Genomic DNA, 24,289 nt, shown 5'->3' with positions numbered 1-24,289 from the left:
CAGGGGTTCCATATTTGGTTCCAACTTGTTAGCTCACAAACATCTGTAAATTCAGCTCTGGAAGATCTAATGTCATCTGCTGGCCTAACAGTTAACCAGACATGCTTACAGTGTACAATAAATACATGAAGACTCTCATGAACATAAAATAACAATCAATATATCTTAAAACTTAATCAAGTACCTACCTCCACTTGAGATAATAAAGATTAAATTACAAACAAAACTTAAGGCATTTTATAAAGATTGAGTCATTGTATAAGGGCAAAGTATTTAGGATAAGATAAAATATAACTGAATTCTCTACATCAAAGTAAATTCTAAATGATATTAATCCAAGGCATAAAAGGCTCAAAAATATTTACATGTTACCACCCAGAGAGGAGCTAATTATATTAGAGGCTAATCTCATTTTGATTAGAGGCTAAATGGCATAGTTAGGGTTACTATTACTGTTATGAAACACTATTACTTAGGGAGGAAAGGTGTTATTTTACTTACTCTTTTATGTCACTGTCATTGAAGACAGTCAGGACCCAAATTCAAAGAGGGCAGAAACGAAATTTTTTGAAATGTGAGGTAAAACAAGAAAACCCAAATAGCAAGCAGAATAACATAAAATAGAGACTAGTCGCCATAGATTGTACAGAAATTCTGTTAAAAGAATGAGTTACTTACAATGTAGCAGTACCCAAGAGTAACCAAGCCGAGACACTGGAGACTTCAAAATGTACATCACAATGCTAGGATCAAAATGAAGAACATGAAGTGAATAATAAGTATCATAAAGTCCACTCTTTGTGAGATGCATGAAGGAAGACTATTTTTACTTTAACCAGGGAGGAATTTTTCATAATATGAAATTATAGCAATGTTCTCATTAATAGTTTCATATTTCTTTATTTGCTAAAAAATTCTCAGCAATCTAATATCTTTAAAGTGTTTTAGATCAGTAGCATCTGAAACATGACTAAGCAGCAATACAAATATTCAATAAAAAAAAATTCTTAAGATGACTAGCCATTCAAATTACTACTGATTAAGAACATCTAGAGGCTAAGAAGATACTTGAATTGCTCAAGTGTTTCCTACTTAAGCTTTAGAACCTGAGTTTAATCCCCAGCATTCACGTAGAAAAACAAGCCAGAGGTAGATAATTCTAGAGCCATAAACATAGAGTGAGTCAGGCGGTGGTGGTGCACACCTTTAATCTCAGCACTCCGGAGGCAGAGAAGGTGGATCTCTGTGAGTTTGAGGCCAACCTGGTCTAGGCCAACAAGAGCTAGTTTCAGGATAGATTCCGAAGATCCAGGGATACCCTTGTCTCAAAAGACCAACCAACCAACCAACCAACCAACCAACCAACCAACCAACCAACAAAAAACAAACATAGAGGGAAGGGGATTCCAGAGGCTTTGTAGGTGGTGAAAATAGCCAAACCGGTTACCAACAAGTCAATACTGAGGAACCATTTGAGAAATTAGCATGGAAATCTACTATGAAATATCTCTAAAATTGGCCTTTAGTCTCCATATGGAGATGTACACACATGTCATGCACATAGAACAGCACACACACACACACATTCATACATATAAATGAATATATGTACACACATACACATACAGAGAAAGGAAATGAGAGATAAAATATAATTATATGTAGATGGGCTTTAATCACCAAACCAGAGAAAGAAGCCATCAGAGGTTATAGAAGGAGAATCATCATACACATAGTGCATATATTTGGATAGTACCCATGAAATTATAGCATTAACATATATAAGATAATTGTCAATGTAATTTTGAAAGTGAAGATAAGAAAAGGAAGAGGAAATAATAATTTAACTATACATAACATGTGACATTTCATATTAGCCAATAAGAACCAGTTTCAAAATATGTTCACTAAATTTTCAAGTTTAATACTGCTTGTTTCTGAACACTAAACACAACTTACAGTCACTGAATTGGAAGACTGAAGCCAGAAAGTCACATCCTGCTTACAGAAATTAAAGGATGAAAATTCTGAATTCGGAGTAGAGTCAAGAGGCAAACAGTCTGATATACAGACACTGTCAATTGGCCTTCTGGAAAAAGACAATGAAAATAATGGGAACAATATTTGACCCAAAGACAAGAAATACTCCCAAACTGATAGAGTAAATAAGAATAGTAAGCACAGCCAGCTAACATAAATATCTTTACTTAGCCAAAATGTAGCCAAGCTTTAACAAATTTGATTGACTCATAGTGTGACAGCATCATTAGAAGGTAGTAGAAAGGAATAGATGCAACCAGAATCAAGGTCAATGAACACATAACCAGGAAATATAAATCCAGACTATAACCACTGTGTTTAGAAAAATATTCAGAACCAAATGGTGACACTCTTGACATTGGATGAAGACCTTAGAGTTTGAAAAATCTTCAAAGACTGTTAGTATGCATTCAAGTTGTATGGTACATGTTGTCCTAACCTTTAATTAATTATGTGTGTGAGAGAATGTTTATATACCTGTGTGTATTGTTTGCTTACAAGCCACAGTGGATGTACTGGTTTCACACCCAATGTAACACTATGGCTACTGGCATGTGTGACCACACCTGGATTTTTATATGGGTTCTGGGGATTTGAATTCATTTCTTTCTTTGCTTGAGGAGCAAATTTTTAAATTACTTAACTATAACCCTCTAGCAGCCAAAATTTTCACTGGCTATACTAATTAAATATTCTCATATCTTAATCTTTTAATGAAACATTAGAAGTTTAATACTTGAGTCTTGATAATAATATCAATAAGTTAGTCAACTAATGAATACATTTGGTTGAGAAGTTCTGGTGACTAGTATTTCATTCTAAATGTTACATTAACTTTCATTTATTGAGGTCTTACTATATGTCAAGCCCTCTACCAAGAACGTGAACCTATTTACTAAATTAGAAATAAACAGCAACTAGTGGTTTCTGCAGTATTATTTTCTCATTCTATTGCGGAAATCAGTCAAAAAGTAACTGCTGATGTAATATTTGCATTTTGATAACTGTGAAACTATAGAGTTATCTTTCAAAACATGAATAAATTATTCAAAGCTGAAAACACTACAGTATATGATCACATAAAATTACAGCTTTACAATTTTCATTTGAAATGCTCTGTATTATTATAAATGTTTATCTATCACTACTTTAATATAGCCTAATTCTTCCAGATGCCGTAATTTTCATTTATTATTCATTTTCCTGAATTAATATTTTGAAACACAAACATGTTAAAGTTTTATTTATATTATATTTATAAAACATAGGATACATTTTATGATAGTTTTGTGAAACTAATTGATATTTAAATTATTTAACTCTGTTTCTGTAATTAACTCTACTTTGTTAAAACTGACTTAGCATTTTAGAATTTAGTTAAGTACAATTTCATAATACAAACTGAATACCAATATTGTCTTGAATTAATATTCAAGAAAGCCAACAACATCACGTAAATTAGAAATAGCAAAACTTAATAAGTTGATTTAATGCTAATGCATTTCCATAGTCCCACTACAATTATGTCCAAACTAATGCCTGATGAATTATATCACCAAATATCAACCTACTCTATTAATGTCATGGGAATTATATTTTATTAGTATTTTCCCTACACTAAGAAATTCTGCAGTGACTTGCACATATTTATTAGATAATACAAAGCTTTGCATGTATCCTATTCAAGTTACATGTTTATTGGAAACATTCTTAACACAGGCAATATCTATATCTGAAACATATAAGGCTATTAAAAAAGACAATGTATGTGTGAATATATAAATATAAATGGTAAAATATTTCCAAAAATATTGCTACTTTTATTTTATGCTACTGTTTTCGGATTATTATAAATACTAGCGGCAAAATAAAACATGTTTTGAAAATCATATTTACTATTTGAATTATTCATGAGTTCGTGGCATTCAGAAAAGAAAAACTGTGGAATTTTAAACTGACTGTTGAAACTTTTGTATTCATCCACCAAATCTCTATTGAGAGTGAAAGATGCCACAATGTTTTTTTTATCTCCTATTTATAATTTAAAATTAAGGACATAGTAGGGATTCTCATTTTCATATCTTTCTGTTGTGTGAAATGCTGAAAATGGTCTACAATTAAATATTTTGTTAAAACTTTAATAAAATGCAATAATTTAAAAATTAACTAAAATAAGAAATGGATACCAAGAAAGAATTGCTTTGTGATTCTTATGAAACAGCTAATTTCTTGAAAGACAATTTTCTAAAACATGCACCATAGAAGAAATGTGTAATTTGAATAGGAATTTATTTTATAACTATAATCCATACATAATAATGTTTTAGGAAAGAAACTATCTATATAATAGAAGAACAAAAATAATTTAAAATATTATTCTGGAGAGATGGTTAAGAGCACTTGTGGTTCTGGTAGAGGGCCTGAATTAGATTCCCTACATATACAATGCTTCACAATAATTCCATTACTACAGTTTCAGGGGCACTGATGAACTCTTTTGCCCTCCTGGGCACTAGTTACATAGGTGGCACCTATAAATGCATGGAAGTAAAAATGGTGAAGTACAATCCAACAACAAGATCAAGGAGGTCCATAGTTAAATTGATAAGCGAGGCATCTTCTTTGACTGGAATCCATGCAGTGAAATTTTCTGGCCAATTCTCTTTAACAAACTGAAGCTTGAACTCAAGTAACAAATGAAAAACAAAGGAACAAAAGCTGACTGCTTTCAGAGCACACGACTATGTAGAAAACCATGAAGAAAAGTAGCTATGATAAAAATATAACTGGAAATGTTTATCTAGTACAGTAATATCCGAAGGTGTGATGTTTTATGTGTAAAAGTGTACTCCCTTTTATATATGCTGGATCTTCATCCAGATAACTCCAAGTATGAATGCTTCTTAAAGCTAGAGTTTCCTCATATCTAAGCAAATTAAAGGGAAGGCTTTATATAGTATTATTGGGGACAAAATTTGGAAAGAAAAAACTCAAAGCTATCATGTGACATAGACAGAAATCCCAGTGAGAAAGTTCATCATGAGATCAAGAAAGTAAAGGATGAAAAGCTGATACTGGATTTTTAGGAAGTCCTATTCTGGACTTCCCATTTGGTCAAGATTATATATAATAACTGACATTCAAATTTATAAAACTGATGATAAAGTTAAAATTCTAAATAAATAGAATGGTGGGTTATTTAATAAAGGTAAAACTAACAAGCATGATTTTGTGAGAAACAGAAATTGCATGGGAGTTCTCTATATTATTAATTTTCATCTTTCATCAAAATTTGTATTTTCAGCAAACGGAAGCACAAATGGTAAAAATGCTGTGAGATTCAGACCTTGTAGTGTTTGGCCACAACCGGTAGATCTATAAACACCCCTGCACTTAGAGCTCAGGGAACTGCATGGAAGCAGGGGTGGAAAGATTATAAAAAGTCAGATGTCTGCTGTGAGATTGTGTCTGCTATACATGACAGAGGACTGCACCTATGAAATCTCAATGGTATGGTTGAATAAACCAAATTGGGACAGTGACCACAGCAACTGTCATGCTAAAATAGATATAGACATATGATAGGATCATACTCTTACATGAAGGACTACAGAGAGTAATGGCTCCTGAGAGAAGAAACAGTTTTCTCTATGTATGAGGCTTCTAATACGTAATCCAAACCCAAATGGACAGTCCTAAAAACATACATACATCAATAACAATACATGAACCAGCAAGTTGTTTTATTTATGTATGTATATATGTATGTTTGGTATATGAGTATACTAATACTTATTGAAGAATTAGGGGACATTGTTTACAAAAAGGAATAGTCGAAGCAGAATTCAGAGATACAAAGGATTTATGTTTAATCTGCATGTTTCTAAACTAAGTGTTCTAAAAATCAGGAAGCCAATCTGAAGAGACAATGAATGAGATAATTATAGCAATATATTCTAAAAGTCAAACTGAACGTGAGTGCCACTGAGGAAGTTCTATCATGGAAGAATTTTATAAAATTTAGGCAATTTCAAGGTTCTACTCTGCTTTATATTATAATCTTTAAGTGTGGATATATAAAAACTTAAAACAGTAAACATTAATGTATTAAAATTAAAATATTCTTCACCAAAATGAAGCAATCACAATACTGAAGGAAAAGTGCTATACAGTACTTATCTAAATTGCTAAGAAACATAATAAGCCCATTAAATGAGTTTGAATAAAAGATGTTTCGATTCACATAACTATCTAAATAAGTGGACTCCACCATACTAAAGGGCAATAAATTGTATATAAATAATTAACCTTATTAGGTAGTTTTATTTTATGGAGATATGGGTCAAAATTCCAATACTTTTAAGTGTGTGCACTGGATTGTAAAAGTTAAGCGCATATCTAACAGATGGTTAGAAATATCATACTAATGAAATGGTAATTTACAAACAAACAGAGGGAATGGAATAGAATTAAGCATGTGGTCCTTAATTAGAATGAGATGCATTGGTGTGAATTGAAGTTTCCTTAATATAAATACAGATGGTTACATAGAAAAATGGTTGCACATACAATTTTAGACACAATTCTGAACTCAAGACTATTAGAAGAACCCTGTACCACCATCAACAAAACTTAGTTGCTACTTACTGCTTTCTACACCATTTTCCAAGAAAAAGAACCAAGTACTTTTTTTAAAAAAAAGATTGATTTTAACATGTGATCAAATAAGATTGTGTACAGTCCTGTAATAACGCACTACCAAAAAATAACGACTAAAATGAAACATAATATTTCTTATAACATTTTCTTAACATATGTGTATCTCTGGGTTGGAAGAGAGGCATGACAACAATCAGAAAATGAAACTGTACATCTATTCATAATATTCTGCAGTAAGCCATAGGAAGATGGTAATCAATATAATATCTCAGTGATAAAACCTGAAAAATACTATCAATGAATATAAAGTATTAATAAATTTTAATCCAATAACCAAATATATTTCAAAATATACATGTTCTAACCAATTAATTAATGGTTTATTTAAATACAGAGCATGAATTTAATACCCCATGAAAAAAAATTTCCAAATCATCAGTTTGAATACTTTGTCTTCACAAAGACAGAGAATAACTCCCATCTATTAATGGAGGGTTTTCTGTGCATTGACCTTGCTTCAATGAGGACAATAATAAAATGTTTATTCAGTGAATAAACTTGAAAGATCTTACTTAAAGCAGGCTGTCAAAATAATTACAAACAATGAGAGTGTGTGGATACAGATTCTGTGAATCATTGCTCGATGTGATTTCAGATCAGTTGATCTATCTGGAATTTATCCAGACATACCATCTTTCAGTATAGTGTGAGGAAGATCAGATAACTAGTGATAACTAGGTACCTTTCCATATGTTTGAATAATACCCTTCTCAACCATCACAATTCTCAAAGAAAACCATGGTATGCTGAAATGGAGATAACAAAAGGAGTCATATAATTAAGAGTAAACCCGTACAGAAAGTTAATGGAACAAAAACTAAGAAAACCTAAATCAACTTGATGTTTTGGTCAATAATGATTATTAGTCATCATTGTTCTAGTAATAGCAACAATTTTTCCAAACAGAAAGAAAGATGTCAGTGAGATAGAAATGTGAATTTTCTCTACTAGTTTTCAATGGTCTACTAAACCAAAACTGCACAAAGCATTTTAAAGTTACTATTGGTTATCAATCTCCACTCTGTACTTACATTAGAAATATATATTCTAAATTTTGCTGAAAATGTGTATTATCTGTGATTCTAAGAGTGTTTAAAGGTATTTAAAAATTTGTAATATTTTACAATTAATCAGGTTTGTTTATAACCATAAGCAATTGACTGAAACCATGCACATTATTATTTCTCGATGAAAAAAGCCATAGATATAAAAGAGCATATTAAAAGCAAAGATAATCCCTTAAATAACAACAATCAATAATCTGATTTAAATAACTTTGCTTTGACTTATGAGACCTTCTAAGGTGACATCTATGGAATGAACTGAGACAAAGCATCTCTTTTAGTTATATTTCCTATTGTGACTTAAATTATTCTGACAAACTTAAATACCTTGAGACTTAAAAGAGGAAGTATCTATTTTGTTCACATTCATACAGGGAAATACGACGGAGAATTCAAAGGGATGAGATACAAGATTGATGGTACATGCATCTTTAGTCAAGAAGCAGAAAGCAACGCATACTGCTGCTTATGTACATTCCTATCTTTTAAATTTTTTATTCATTTCTTTTTATTTAATTAAAGCATAAATTACAACATTTTTCTCCCTCCCTCAAATTCTTTCCATATGATGCTACCATGTCAGTTCTCTTCCATGAAAACAGCTGCTTTCTTTTATTATTACTGCTATGTTAATGAAAAAATATAAATACAACTTGCTGAAATTCTATCCTGTTACTGGTATATGTATGTCTTAGAGATCAAAACTTTATATTGGATAATCATTTAGGTTTTAGTCACTACTGAGATGCAATCCAGAGAATGTGCCTCAAATATCATAATTTAAATGAATATTCACATCTACAATTTAACTTTTAATGATTCTACATCCAGTCTAGTTGACTATTGCAACTAACCATGAAAAGAATTTTCATTTCTTTAAGTATGAGTAGTTCAGTTATATAGTTTTCTTGCAACAAGAGGTAGGATAATTGAGGGACTCCAAGGTATAAATTTTATGCAGTGAAGAATTTTTAATGCATGTATGATTCTACTGATTTGGTGTCAAGCTTATGTAAAATGGCATAGTCAAACTTGATAATAGAATTATCAAGTCCACTTTTCATCTCTGAGTTCTCTGACTTGCATTCTACAGATCAGTCTACAATAAATACAAGGCAACTCCATTTCTTATCCAGACAACTTTTTTTTCTTTGTCTTTCAACATTTAGATTGTAACAAATAGATTCCAATCTACAGTATCCAAGTACTTCAACTATTCAACAGAGAGTCACAGTTGAATATGTTAACATACATTTAGATTCTTCTGTCTCACTCTCGAGCAGAAATATGTAACTTTCCTTTCACTTATAGATATCTGATAAAGAACACTATCTAGGTCCATAATAATTAATGCTATTTTTGAACAACAAGAAAAAACAGACAAAATAATTGTTGTATTATAAACTTGCAGTTGAATTTCATATTTTTATATTATCTGAAATCAAAAAGATGTAAACTGTTTATTAACTGTACATTAACAATAACTAAAACCAACAATTCTCCTATCAAAGCACTCAGGTTTGAAGGGAAGGAAAAATTTACCATTATATTTCTGAGGGACTCTGCCACACCATTGTTAACAACATCTGAACTTTAGAGCTGCTGCTCACATAAACTAGGAAATTACTCATGGCTCACGGGGAAAACTACTCTGTTCTCAGTTTCATTTGAAGATTGTTTATTTTACACTGAGATCAGAGAGGAACAGAGCGAGACCATTCTCTGTGAGCCCTGTTGTATCACTGAAATTAAAAATGCTCATGGGCTTCTTGGTTTTTTTTACCTAAAAACACTTTCATTTTTTGGCCTTAGTAAATATGCATTGATAACTACATTAGTCAAGACTGGAACTTTTAAGTTCCATCAGTACTTCAACATGTATAGATCTATCTGAAGAGTATGAAAATACACAAGGAAATAGATTTGTTTCAGATCAATTACTATGGGTAGTTATCTCACAAAACACAGAGCCTCACTTCTTAAAAAAAAAAAAGAAGATTCCTGAAGTGAGTTTCTTATACAAATGTAATATATGACAGTGATGTATCCTTATGAATTAATTTATAAAATAAACTTGAGCATTAATTGAATTTAATAAATATACATACATACAAACCTAGAAATCATCTTTAAGATTTAAATTGCTCTGTCTACCTCTGAAAGTAACTCAAAAATATCATGAAAAAAGAACACAAACCCTCAGAAGAGAAGATATACAGCATTATTTATTATTAATATTGAGCTACATGATGGGATCTAAGTAGTTTATAAAAAATATAGCAAGGATTTTATTAATGTAGAAATTTTCTGATCGATGCACATGGGTTTTCTTTTTGATCAAATAACATTTAAATTTTAATATTAACAGACTTAAATAGTTTTATTATTTAATTTTGCTTATCATTATCTCACTATGTCCAGCATTTTTTAATTCTTTATCAGATACATATGTGCATTATATATCATTAATTTTCTGTGTGGGCTAAAATCTATAATGCACTTGAGCTTCCCTAATTTATGGAACACTGGCCAGCAACAACTCAAAATTAGCAGGCATAAAACTATGTTTTCATTAACATACTTCAATGAAAACTTAAAAGAATTATTTAAACAAAACACATATTAAGTTATAATCATTTGCTAAGTAATGCAGTGATGTTGACAGACTTTGTATTTGCAGACAATATGATAGTGTACATAAGCAACCCCAAAAACTCTACCAAAGAACTCCTACAGCTGATAAACACCTTTAGTAATGTGGTAGGATACAAGATCAACTCCAAAAAATCGGTTGCCCTCCTATACACAAAGGATAAAGAAGCAGAGAGGGAAATCAGAGAAACATTACCTTTCATGATAGCCACAAATAGCATAAAATATCTTGGGGTAACTCTAACCAAGGAAGTGAAAGACCTATTTGACAAGAACTTTAAGTCCTTGAAGAAAGAAATTGAGGAGGATACCAGAAAATGGAAAGACCTCCCCTGTTCTTGGATTGGGAGAATCAACATAGTAAAAATGACAATTCTACCAAAAGCAATCTATAGATTCAATGCAATCCCCATCAAAATCCCATCAAACTTCTTCACAGACCTTGAGAGAACAATAATCAAGGTTATATGGAAAAACAAAAAACCCAGGATAGCCAAAACAATCTTATACAATAAAGGAACTTCTGGAGGCATTACCATCTCTGACTTCAAACTCTATTACAGAGCTACAGTTTTGAAAACAGCTTGGTATTGGCATAAGAACAGAGAAGTCGACCTATGGAATCGAATAGAAGATCCGGGTATTAACCCACAAACGTATGAACACCTGATATTTGACAAGGGAGCTAAAGGTATACAATGGAAGAAGGAAAGCATCTTTAACAAATGGTGCTGGCATAACTGGATGTCAACCTGTAAAAGAATGAAAATAGATCCATATCTATCACCATGCACAAAACTCAGGTCCAAATGGATTAAAGACATCAACATTAATCCGACCACTTTGAACCTGATAGAAGAGAAAGTGGGAGTCTACAAGATATAAGCACAGGAGATCACTTCCTAAACAGAACCCCAAGAGCGCAGACAATAAGAGAAACAATGAATAAATGGGACCTACTGAAACTGAGAAGCTTCTGCAAAGCAAAGGACACTGTCAGTAAGACAAAAAGGCTACCTTCCAACTGGGAGAAGATCTTCACCAACCCCTCATCAGACAAAGGTCTGATCTCCAAAATATACAAAGAACTCAAGAAACTAGACACTAAAACTCTAATTAACCAAATTAAAAAATGGGGTACTGAACGGAACAGAGAATTCACAACAGATGAACTTCGAAGGGCCAAAAGGCACTTAAGGTCATGCTCAACCTCCTTAGAGATCAGGGAAATGCAAATCAAAACAACTTTGAGATATCATCTTATACCAGTCAGAATAGCCAAACTCAAAAACACAAATGATAGCCTATGCTGGAGAGGATATGGAATGAGGAGAACACTCATCCATTGTTGGTGGGAATGCAAACTTGTGCAGCCACTGTGGAAATCAGTGTGGCAGTTTCTCGGGAAACTGGGAGTCAACCTCCCTCAGGACCCAGCAATTCCACTCTTGGGAATATACCCAAGAGATGCCCTAACATACTACAAAAGCATTTGTTCAACTATGTTCATAGCAGCACTATTTGTAATAGCCAGAACCTGGAAACAACCTAGGTGCCCCTCAGTAGAAGAATGGTTAAAAAAGGTGTGGAACATATACACTTTAGAGTTTACTCAGCTGTAAAAAACAATGACATCTTGAATTTTACATGCAAATGGATGGAAATAGAAAACGCTTTACTGAGTGAGGTAAGTCAGACACAAAAAGAGGAATATGGTATGTATTCACTCATAAGTGAATTCTAACCATAATTAAAGGTCTTTGAGCCTATTATTCGTGATCCTAGAGAAGCTAAATAAGAAGGTGAACCTGATGAAAATCATGTAGCTATCTGCCTGGAGATTGGAAATAGACAAGAGACCCAGGTAACCTCGGGTGCATGGCGGGGTGGGAGGGTTGTTGGAAGAGGAGAGGGTTAGAGAGAAGGGAGTAGGGGAGGAATGGGGAAAGCTCGGTGGACTGGAATGGGAGGGAGGGAGGAAGAATGGATATGGGATCAGGGAAGAATTTATTTCAACTAAGGGATTCATTTTAGGGTTTACAGGAGACTTGATTATAAATGGGATCCCAGGTCCAAGGAGTGATCCTCAGATTGTTTTCTGGACAGAGGAGAGGGTGCCTGAAACGGCCTTGGCCCATAACCATACTGATGAATATTTTGCCTATTACCATAGAATCTTCATCTGACGATGGATGGAGATAGAGACAGAGTCGCACATCAGAACACTGGACTTAACTCCCTAGGTCCAAAGGAGAAGCAGAAGGAAAGAGAATGTGAGCAAAAAAGGCAAAATCAGAGAGAACCTTCATCCGACGATGGATGGCGATACGGACGGAGACCCACATTGGAGCACCGGACTGAGCCCCCCAAGGTCCAAATGAGGAGCAGAAGGACGAAGAAAATGAAAAAGGAAATAAGGACTGCGAGGGATGAGATCACCCACTGATACAAGGGGACGGATCTAATGAGAGTTTACCAAGGGCAGTTGGACTGGGACTGAACGAGGACGCAATCCAACCAGATTCTCTGAATGTGGCCGGATTCTCTGAATGTGGCTGGCCTGGAGTCTTTCTGAAAAGCCATTGACAATGGCACTGGGGATTGTTTCCTCTGCATATACTGGATTTTGCGGATCCTGTCTGTCTGGACACTCACCTTCCTGGACCTGGAGGGAGGGGCGAGGAACTTGAACTTCCCACAGGGCAAGAAACCCTGACTGCTCTTAGGGATGGAGAGGAAGGAGGAGAGGAGTGGGGGGAGTGGGAGGGTGGTGGGAGGAGGGGCGGAAATGGAAACTTTTATAATTTAATAAAATTACTTTAAAAAAAATTCTCAATTGCATGTCATTCTGGAATAATTGAAATATGTATGTATTTATTTTCACAATGTAGTAAAGTAGAACTCACTGTATGAACTAAAACTAGGTTTGAAGTAATATTTGGAATCTTACTTTATAGTGTTCAAGAGAACTAGAGTATCATTCATTTAGTGAAATACTTATTTAATCACTATAAAAATAATTATAACATCTTAACTGATTAAAGCCTATTGTACATTGATCATTAGGCTCAGTCATGTCTGTAGCCAGGAATGTCTCATTGAGCACCTGAGGACTGTGTAGCTAGTGTTCAGTGTAGCAGGATTGTACCGTGTTACATATTATAAAGACCAGTATTTAGTAAACAACTTAATGGAAGTTAATGCAAAACAAATGACCTTTTTAAATTAAATGATGGAAGTGAGGACAGAGTCTAAAATGATAGAATAGATTGTTCTATAGCTAGATTGTAGACTAATGATGAAAGGTGTTTTGTCCACAGTAATAATTATTAATTATAAGCAATAAAATAAATCGCATCATTTTATGAAGCATATACACATGCATATATCCATACATTCCCAAATGATGGCATAACTTTTACATAATCTGAATGTTGAAAAAGCTTTATAATCTTTATAAAGTTCTTTTAAAGGGAATTTTTATATCAAAGTTGTGCAAAACAAATTGCTGTGTGTAGTGTTATATAGTTGTGGTGTGATTACCTTGTTGGCTGTGATTATACATTTTTTTATGTATGTGGATTTTCTTTAAATATGACAAAAATCCTTTAATATCAAACAAGTAATGCTATTTTTAAAACCATGGTGAAAGCAAAAAGATACTAAAAGAGCTATTAAAGTTAATAGCTGAAATACATGAATTGCATATTACATGTGAATTTTATGCAGCCAATCAATATTGACAAACTTTTCTAAAGCATAAAATAAGAGCAAATTTGCGTTCTTTCCTGAGTTTTATTTATTGAAAATGATTTTATGTAATTTGTTGATGTGGGGCTTTTAAGAAAGTCTTTTTGCCCTATTTATTCTAGGACCTAGTCTAACTGGCTCATGCAGAACATATTCAAACTTACATTCACTTCTTCCAGAAATATTGGAGTGGTCTCTTCGGTCATGGGTATTAGAATCTTAATTAAACATAAAACAGATTGAAATTTGAACATTATCTTCACTTTTTTTCTTACAATAATTCATAGTCTTCCAAAATCTGAACACCTAAAATTCATATAGTTACAGTAGTTTTGTATTTTTCTTAAGGAGCACTCAAAACATTCTCAATTTAGTAGACATAGTAAACTAAAATTAAAAATTAATTCCTTAGTAGACTACTTAATATTACAAAAACGCAAGTCCCTTTAGGTTGGTCTATAAAACCAAATATTCTGAAATATATGAAAAATCATACTTTGCTGTCATTTCTCAGATATGTGATTGCAGGCTGATTAACTGTCATCATTCCAACTTTTATCTCAATACTATTAAACATTCTTAGCCTTGCCAGTAACCCCTTTCTTTATTTTGCTATACTTCTTCAATTACAAATAATATAAGCAAGCTTTACCTTGACAACCTAGCATTTGAAATCTACAATGATTATTCTACAGATTAATCACTATGTTTATGTAAATTACCAGGTACTATATTAAGATTTATACTTTGTATTACTCTTCTTAGTTTTTCACAATCAAACATCATAGACTGGAAGGACAAAATAACATAAATCTATTTTGTTAAAACTCTGGATTCTTACAAAGCCAAGATCAATGTGTCTGTATGTTTGGTCTAAAGGGAGGCTCTCATCTTAGCTTGCAGAGAACTGCTTTTCCATTGTGTCCAATTATGTTTGAATGAATACTCTCTGCAGTGTTCTACAGCCATTACTTTTGTACTGACAATATCCCACTCCAAATTTCATTCAGCCCTAATCACCTCTCTCAAGACTTTTGGTCCAGATGCAGTGAAATCAGGTTTGGAGTACTCAGTATGTATCACAATATGTGCGATTTTTTTCTACCTATTATCAACTGTCTTTCCACAAAATAATCTAAGGCAATCAGTAAGTGTATTGTGCAACTTTATTCCAATGAAACTATAAAAGATACAATCAACAGGTTCAGTTACATATTGAATAGTCTTTGCTAGTGTTTGAGAGAGCTCTTTTCATTTCTCCTACATCTTAGAAACATATTGGAAATGTATTACAACACAGAGTCAATTAGTGTTTTTATAAAACACAGAGAAATTCAAAAGATAATTTTTTATTTTAAGAGATTAAAACTTCAAAGAGAGTTACTTGGAAAATACTGAAATGTAGATTTCACCAAATATACGCCAACCCTTTAACACAGACTATTTATTTCAAGTTCCTAATTATTCATGGATGTTTTGAGAGTTTGCTATACATACATAAAACTGGAGGAGAGATGTGAGTCATGATTAAAACATTACAGGTCTGCTTAGTAAGATCTTCTTACTTTCACATCAAGGAACAGAAAAACTACAGAAAACTCCAACGAATCAAAGTGCCAAGATGTTCACCCTACTTCCAATGGATACATATTGATCACAACTCCTATACCTAAGGAACAGATACCCATTTTGATCTATGAACATAGAAGGATATTAGGAAATGTTTTATTGGTATCTTTTTTTGGCCAGTTTTATTTTGTTTAATCCTCCATTTCTGGACTAGGTATCTAGTCTCTGGTTCTTGGTTACCCAACCAGTGTCAGCTATGGATTCCTTCTCTTTGAGTTGGCCTTAAATAAAATTAGACATTGATTTTCTACTCTCACAAGTTCTAGTTCACCTTTGCCATAACATATTTTTCAAGCAAGAAAGATTGTAGACCAAATATTTTTTGACTGGTTTGGTTTCTGCATTTTGTTTTCTGTGCCCTGAAGTGTACCTTCCCACAATAGAGTCCAGAATGTAGTGCTGTAGCCTCCATGTTTGTCTTTTCCATATTCAATGCATTGTATGGGTATTGTCCTCAGCAATAGGGCACCCATGTAGGTTTTCAGAGGTAAACTTTAGACTTAGCAATGGCTTGAGTTGTTTGGGAATTTCTATGAGCCCCCTGGATGGTCAATACCTCAACTGAATGTATTCCAGAACTAGAAGCCTCAACTGGTTACAGGAAATGGCCAGTTGATATTCCATATTCCTCATTTGTAGGAGTTCTCATGAGGATCACTTTCATACATTCCAAGAAATTTCTAATTCACTAGATTTCCAAACAACCCTCAAAGTGGCCCCCAAGTCCACTTGTCTCTCCCCACACACCTGATCGCTCCTTCCCATGGGAAGGAGTAAAGTAAGTAAAAGTAAAAGTAAAGTAAAGTAAAGTTTTCTAAACATGTCTTTATGATTCTTTGAATTTCCTAGGTGTCTATTGTTATATTCCCCTTTTGATTCTAATTTGCTCCATTTATCTCTGTCTCTGCCTTTTAGTTGGTTTAGATCAGGGCTTGTCTATCTTGCTTTTCTCAAACAACAAATTCTTTGCTTCACTGAGTCTTTATATTTTTCTCTTTGTTTCTATTTTATTGATTTCAGGCCCCAATTTGAACTGTTCTTGCTGTTTGCTTCTCTTCTGTACTTACCTCATTTTAGTCTAGTGTTTTTTAAGGTGTGTTGTTACCTTGCTGATATGAGATCTCTCTAATTGTCTTATGTAGGCACCTAGTACTTTGAACTTTCCTCTTAGCTCAGCTCTCATATTGTCCAATAAATTTGGATATGTTGTCTATTCATTTTCATTTAATTCTAGGATATCTTTTATTTCTTTTTTCCTGTCTTGATTTATTTTTATTCAATAGGAAGTTGTTCAGTTTCTGTTTGTAAGCTTTCTGCTTTTTGTTGTTTTCTTTTATTTTCATCTTTTAAAATTTATTTATTTATTTATTTAATTTTTATTAGATTTTTTTAATAAAATACCAATCCAAATTTCCACTCCCTCCCCTCCTCCCATTCCCTCCATGTACCCTAAGACACCACCCCCCTATAATCCTAAGAGAAGGTAAGGCACTTTGTTTTGTAGAAGGTCCAATGCCCTCCCTACTACATCTAGGCTGAGCAAGGTATCCATCCAAGAGAATAGAATCCCAAAAAGTCAGTACATGCCATAGAGATAAATCCCAGTGCCACTGCTCGTGGCCCCTCACTGTGCCCCAGCCACACTACTGTCAGCTATATTCAGAGGGACTAGTTTGGTCTTATGCTTGTTTCTTCCCAGTCCAGCTGGAGTTGGTGAGCTCCCACTAGCTCAGGTCAACTGTTTCAGTGGATGAACCCTTCATGGTCTTGACTTCTTTGCTCACATTTTCATTCTTTGTACTCCTCAGCTGGATTTTGGGAGCCCAGTCCAGTGTTCCGTTGTGGGACTCTGCCTCTGTTTGCATCTGTTGTTGGATGAAGGTTCTATGGTGATATTTAAGATAATCATCACTCTGAATACAGGGTAAGTTCTGTCCAAGAACTCTCTCCTCTATTGCTTAGGGTCTTAGCTAGGGTCATCCTTGTGGATTTCTGGCAATTTTTCTAGAGCCAGGTTTCTTGCTAACTGCATAGTGGCTCCCCCAATCAAGATATCTCGTTCCAGACCCACATTGAAGCACTGGACTGAGCTTCCAACGTCCTTATGAGGAGCAGAAGGAGAGAGAACATGAGCAAGGAAGTCAGGACCACGAGGGGTATGCCCACCCATTGTGATGGTGGGGCTGATCTAATGGGAACTCACCAAGGCCAGCTGGACTGGGGCTGATGGAGCATGTGATCAAACCCGACTCTCTGAACATGACTTACAAGGAGGGCTGACTGAGAAGCCAAGTACAATGGCACTGGGTTTTGATTCTACTGCATGTACTGGCTTTGTGAGAACCTAGTCTGTTTGGATGCTCACCTTCCTAGAAATGGATGGGTGGGGGAGGACCTTGGACTTCCCACAGGGTAGGGAACCCTGACTGCTCTTTGGACTGGAGAGGGAGGGGGAGCGGGGGTGGCGGGAGGGGGAGAGAAATGGGAGGAGGGGAGGAGGTGAAAATTTTTAATAATAATAATAATAATAAAACCTGAAAAAGTAAAAAATAAAAAATATTTATGCTAAAATAAAAGATATCTATTTCCTTGATCTCATATCTGTCCTTCCTCCTTCTCGACTATCCCATGCCCTCATGTTCTCCTCACACGTAAGTGGATACTAGGTATAAACAAATTACATTGAGCTTATAGTTCATGATCCTAGAGAATCTAAGTAATAAGGTGAACCCAAAGAAAAACATATGTAGACCGACCTGGAAATTGGAAACAGACAAGATCGCCTGACAAAATTGGGAGCATGGGGGCAGGGAGTAGAAGGAAGGGGAGAAGGTGATGCTTGAGGAGAAGTTATTTTTTAAAATTCATCTTACATTCCAACCACAGTTCTCAGCTCACTCCTCCTCCCATCTCCACCCACCAAAGTCTACTCCCATTCATTTCCTTCCAATGGGTAAGGGCTCCCTTGGGAGTCAACAAAGTCTGGCACATTAAGTTGGGGCAGGAACCAGCTCCTTCCCCTACATTAAGATTGAGCATGGCATCCCAAGATATGGAATGGGTTTTGTTGATTTCCAGCTTTAAGCCAATGTCATCTGACAGAAGAAAAGAAGTTATTTAAATTTTTTGTAACTGTGAGACTTTCATAATGTCTGAGTATGTGGTCAGTTTTGCAGACAGTTCCCTGAGGCACTGAGAAAGAGGTATATTCTTTGTGTTTGGGTGTAATATTCTATAAATATCTGCTACTCTTTTTATTTGATTTTTAATGTTTGTTAACTCCAGTATTTCTCTGTTTAGTTTTTGTCTGGATGATGTGTATACTGGTGAGAGTAGAGTACTGGAGTCTACTACTGTCAGTGTGTGAGGGTCAGTGTGCGGTTTGCTGTTTCTTTTACACACTTGGTTACCCTTGTATCTGGAGCATATATGGTAAGAAATGAAATGCCATCTTGGTGGATTTTTCCTTTTATGAGTATGCTGTATCCTTCCCTGTGTCTTTTGATTAGTTTTTTTGTAATCTTTATTGTTAAATAGTAACTTGGCTACACTAGCTATCTTCATAGGTGCATTTGCTTAGATTATTTCCCCCACCTTTAACCCTAAAGTAATATCTCTCCTTGATGTTGAGGTGTGTTTCTTGGATGCAGTAAAATGATGGATCCTATTGTCTCATGAATTTTGTTCATCTGTGTCTTTTCATTGGGGAATTGGGTACATTGATTTTGAGAAATATCAATGACCAAAGCTTATTTATTCCTGTTATTTTGTTGTTTCTGTTGGTGGTGGTGGTATCTCTATCTATATTTGTATGTTTTTCTTTTTCTTCTGTTTATTTTGCCGGTGTGAGATTATTTATTCCCTGAGTTATCATGGGTATACTTAACCTTCTTAGGTTGGAATTTCCTTCTAACATTCTTTGTAGTGGTGAATTTGTAGATAAACACTGTACAAAGTTGGGTTTATCATTGAATACCTTATTTTCCTACACTATGATAATAAAAAGTTTTGTTAGAGTATTAGTGTGATCTCTTAGAGTCTATAACACATCTGCCCAGGCCCTTCTTGGTTTTAGAGTTTTCATTGAGATATCAAGTGCAATTCTAATGTGTCTGTCTCTCTCTATTTTTTTTTTTTTGAGTATTTTTGCCTTAGAGCTTTTAATTTTATTCCTTTGTTCTATATCTTTAGTAATTCCATTAATATATAGTAGATTGACTGCTTTTTTTCTGATCCAATATACTGGATGCTCTGTATGCATTTTGTACCTTTATATGAATTTCCTTATTTAGAAAATTTTTTCTGTGACTTTCCTGAAAATGTTTTCTGGGTATTTGAACTGGGATTAATTTCATTTCTCTATTTTCTCTATTCTATGATTCTATAGTGATATTCTATGATTCTATGGTGATTAGAGATATGATTAGAGATAATCATCAAGGGGAGAGGGAAGGGAGAAGGAAAAGACTGGTGAGAGCTTGGGGGAGTGGGAGGGTGGAGATGAAGGTAGGGCAGATATAGAAACAGGGAAGAAGGTATCTGTATTCTGTCACTCATGTATTTTAATAAAATGCTGATTGGCCAGGCGGGAAGTATAGGCGGGTCAGCCAGACAGGAAATAGAGGCGGGGCTAGGAGAACAGGAGAAGGCTAGGAAGGAGGAAGAGCATTCCTCTATTCCTGCACAGGCCACTAAGAAGCAAGATGTAACTTGCCCAGCTGTGAAAGGTGTGGCTAACATAGATAAAAATAATGGGCTAACGTAAGTTATAAGAGCTAATAAGTAGCCTGAGATAATGGGCCAATCAGTTTTATAACTTATGGAGATCTCTGTGTGATTTTCTTTGGGGCTTGCTGGCTGTGGGGTACCTGGTAGGCAGGCGGCAGGAAGTGGCCTGCTGTTCCTTCAACAGGGATCCATTTTTAGGGTTGGCAAGAGACTTGGCTCTAGGGGGGATCCCAGGTCTCCATGATGATGTCCCTAGCTAGGTCCTTGGGCAGCAGAGGGGAGAATGCCTGAACTGGTCTTGAACAGTTTTATTCATTTCTCTCATGTATTGCTTGTGTTTTCTTTCTTTTTTTAAAGGGATTTTTTCTGTTACTCCAGCTCTGTGTGTTTACCTGGGTTTCTTTCAGGGATTTATTTATTTTATTTTAAAGGACATGTATCATTTTCTATAATTTTTGAGCTCTTTTTCTTGCGCTTGAGATATACTGGAATATTTAGGACCTGCTGTGATAGAATGGGTATTCTCTAGTGGAGATATATTCACATGGTCATTGCTAATTGTGTGCTTATACTGGCATATAGGCATCTAGGATTGGAATAAACATCTGCCTAGTTTCTGAGCTCAGCGTTTTTCTTCGTTGGGGGGTTGTTTTATTCCAAGTTTTCTGTTTCCACTCTTAAATTTTGGGAAGTGTGTTGGCTGCCTGTTATCTGTTTTACAGTCCTGCTCCTCTGGTATATTCACAGGGGAGCCTATTGATGGAACCTGGGAGGCTGGGATGAGTAGGTGGAAGGTAACTTAAGGGAGAAAGTCTTTGTGTCCTTTGGATATTGGGTCAATTGTGAAAAAAAAGGCTATGCCAGAATGCCAGAATTCTTTTTTTTTTCCAACTCCCATTTATTTGTTGGCTCTTGGGGCAATGTCATCTTTCCAATATGAAAAAAAAAAAACAGCAAAGTTCAACACAAAAAAGAAGGGTAGGATAAACTGAACCAGGAAGAAAACAGCAGAAGCAGAGACAGGTCCCAAACACCCTGGTGACAGCACAACTTTCCAGGTTTGCAGGTCAAGCAGACAGCCAGAGACCAAGGTTCTGTTCCACTCCCACCTTAGAGAAATAAGGAATACAGTGAAGACACCTCCAATGGCAGATTTGGCTCAGGACAGCTGGAGGTGATAAATGGAGATAATACTGTTAATCCTTTTCCTGAGGCTGAGAGATGAGGCAGAGAAAAACCTGTCAATTAAAAAAGCCTCAGTAGATTCCCCTGTGTAAATGGCCTTGACTGAAAAACCCTGCCCCTCTCTTTCCAGTGACTTCTACCTGACACCCCTCTTCCCTTCCTAATCTCCATAGCTTTAGGATGGTGGCCACTATCTGGGTCTTTAGTAATGGACTTGTTCTAGGCAGACTCTGGAGCACAACTCAGGTTCCTGGGGAATATAATGGAAATATTGACAATTATAAGAAATGGGTACCAGAAGGAAACAGGGCAACACTCAGAATGTCAAAAGTGTAGGTTTGTCAGAATGGAAAGAGAAAGGAGACATTCCACAAACAAACATTTAGTGAGCGCCTACTATGTGCCAGGCACCATTCACTTCCCCCCCTGCCCCAGTGAAAAACACGAAAACAAAACAGGACAGAGGCAGCAGAAAGAAAACTCTGAGGTGATGTGGGGCTCTCTGCCTTAGGCTTCTTCTGCCTCCTTCCCGAAATCCTCCTGCTCTTCTGTGGTGACATCCTGGTACTGCTGGTACTCGGAGACGAGGTCATTCATGTTGCTCTCGGCTTTGGTGAACTCCATCTCGTCCATGCCCTCACCTGTGTACCAGTGGAGGAAGGCCTTCCGGCGGAACATGTCCGTGAACTGCTCCGAGATGGGCTTGAAGAGCTCCTGGATGGCCATGCTGTTTCCAATGAAGGTGAGTGCCATCTTGAGGTCACAGGGTGGGATGTCAAAGACCGCCGTCTTGACATTGTTGGGGATCCAGTCCACAAAGTAGCTGCTGTTCTTATTCTGCACGTTGAGCATTTACTCATCTACCTCCTTCATGGACATCCGCCAGCGGAAGACAGTTGCGATGGTGAGGTATCCGTGGCGGGTGTTACAGGCCCCATCATATTCTTGGCATCGAAGACCTGCTGGGTAAGTTCAGGCACAGTGAGGGCCCGGTACTGCTGGCTTCCATGACTAATAAGCCGGGCAAAGTCGGGCATGAAGAAGTGGAGACATGGGAAGGGCACCATGTTGACAGCCAACTTTCGGAGGTCAGCATTGAGCTGGCCTGGGAAACACAGGCAGGTGGTGACACCGCTCATGGTGGCTGAGATGAGGTGTTTCAGGTCTCCGTAGGTTGGCGTTGTGAGCTTGAGGGTACGGAATCAGATGTCATAGAGGGCCTCGTTGTCAATGCAGTAGGTCTCATCGGTCTTCTCGAACAGCTGGATGGACGGATGGACGGAGAGGGTGGCATTATAGGGCTCGGCCACAGTGCCGGACACTTTGGGCGAAGGCACCATGCTGAAGGTATTCACGATTTGGTCAGGGTATTCTTCTTGGATTTTGCTGATGAGCAGGGTGTCCTTACCATAACCCTCCACCCAGAAAGTGGGTCAGCTCAAAGCCTTGCAGGCAGTCACAGCTTTCGGCCTCCTTCCGCACAACATCCAGTACGGAGTCGATCAGCTCAGCTCCCTCTGTGTAGTGACCCTTACCCCAGTTGTTGCCTGCCCCAGACTGACCTAAAACAAAGTTGTCTAGTCTGAAGATCTGGTCAAAAGGACCTGATCGAACGGAGTCCATGGTCCCGGGTTCTAGATCCACCAAGATAGCTCAAGGGACATACTTGTCACCTGTGGCTTCATTGTAGTAGACGGTCCAGCTACAGGTCGCTGTCTCTATGGTAGGTACCAGTGGGGTCGATGCTGTATTCATCGCTTATCACCTCCCAGAACTTAGCATCGATCTGGTTGCCATACTGTCCGGCCTGGTTGTGCACAGTTTCCCTCATGGCTTTAAGATAGGTACCGAGCAAGAAAATATGATTATTTTTCTTTCTGCACTGGTCTCATACTGAAAGGATGGAATGAGGCCCCGGAGGCTACACCAGCAAGATGAGACCACGACCGCAGGCAGGTTCTAAGAGGCTGCTATGCCAGAATTCTTGCTACAGACCTAGGGATAAGTCTGGGGGTGAGCAATTAGATCCCAAGAGCACTAAAAGAACATGAAAATTAATAGTATAAAAGTAAATCATAAACATATGAGTATCGTATCCAAAGACAATGAAATTGGGAACAAAGAAAAAAGAGTTAATTTAAAAGTATAAGGAATCTAAAGATAAAGGAAAGTCAACTTTGGGAAAATTGAAAAGAACAAAGTGACAATGATTTCCTGAGTCTATTTCTGTAATTATGGTTGGTTTAATATATCAATTTAGATATAGTATGAATAAAGCCAAATAAATTTCAGATACTTTAAGGATTAAAGTGAGACCATCTTTGTTTCTTGATGCAAGATCATTAACATTTTTAAATCAATACCAATTGACCAATATAACTATAGTACATTCCAAATTTTCTTTTCCTTTCACAAATTTCTATTTTTTAAACTTTTCCAAAGGCTGAAAGTAACATGAGTGTAAAATTTATAGCCAAAGAGCATAATTTTTTGGAATCAAGGTTGGACTTTCTGATAGAGAA

At 35.9% G+C, this 24,289-nt stretch overlaps 1 pseudogene; it reads right to left on the bottom strand.

Moving 5' to 3' along the window:
* Positions 1–22,224: 22,224 nt before the first annotated feature.
* LOC125392637 (tubulin beta chain-like) lies at positions 22,225–23,598 on the bottom strand (annotated as a pseudogene).
* Between the last annotated feature and the right edge of the window lie 691 nt (positions 23,599–24,289).

This window comes from Myodes glareolus, chromosome 2, assembly GCF_982192425.1.
Source record: "Myodes glareolus chromosome 2, mMyoGla1.1, whole genome shotgun sequence".
Classification (NCBI taxonomy): domain Eukaryota; kingdom Metazoa; phylum Chordata; class Mammalia; order Rodentia; family Cricetidae; genus Myodes; species Myodes glareolus.
Note: the sequence above shows the minus strand (reverse complement) of the source record. Positions and strands in the feature narration are given on the sequence as shown.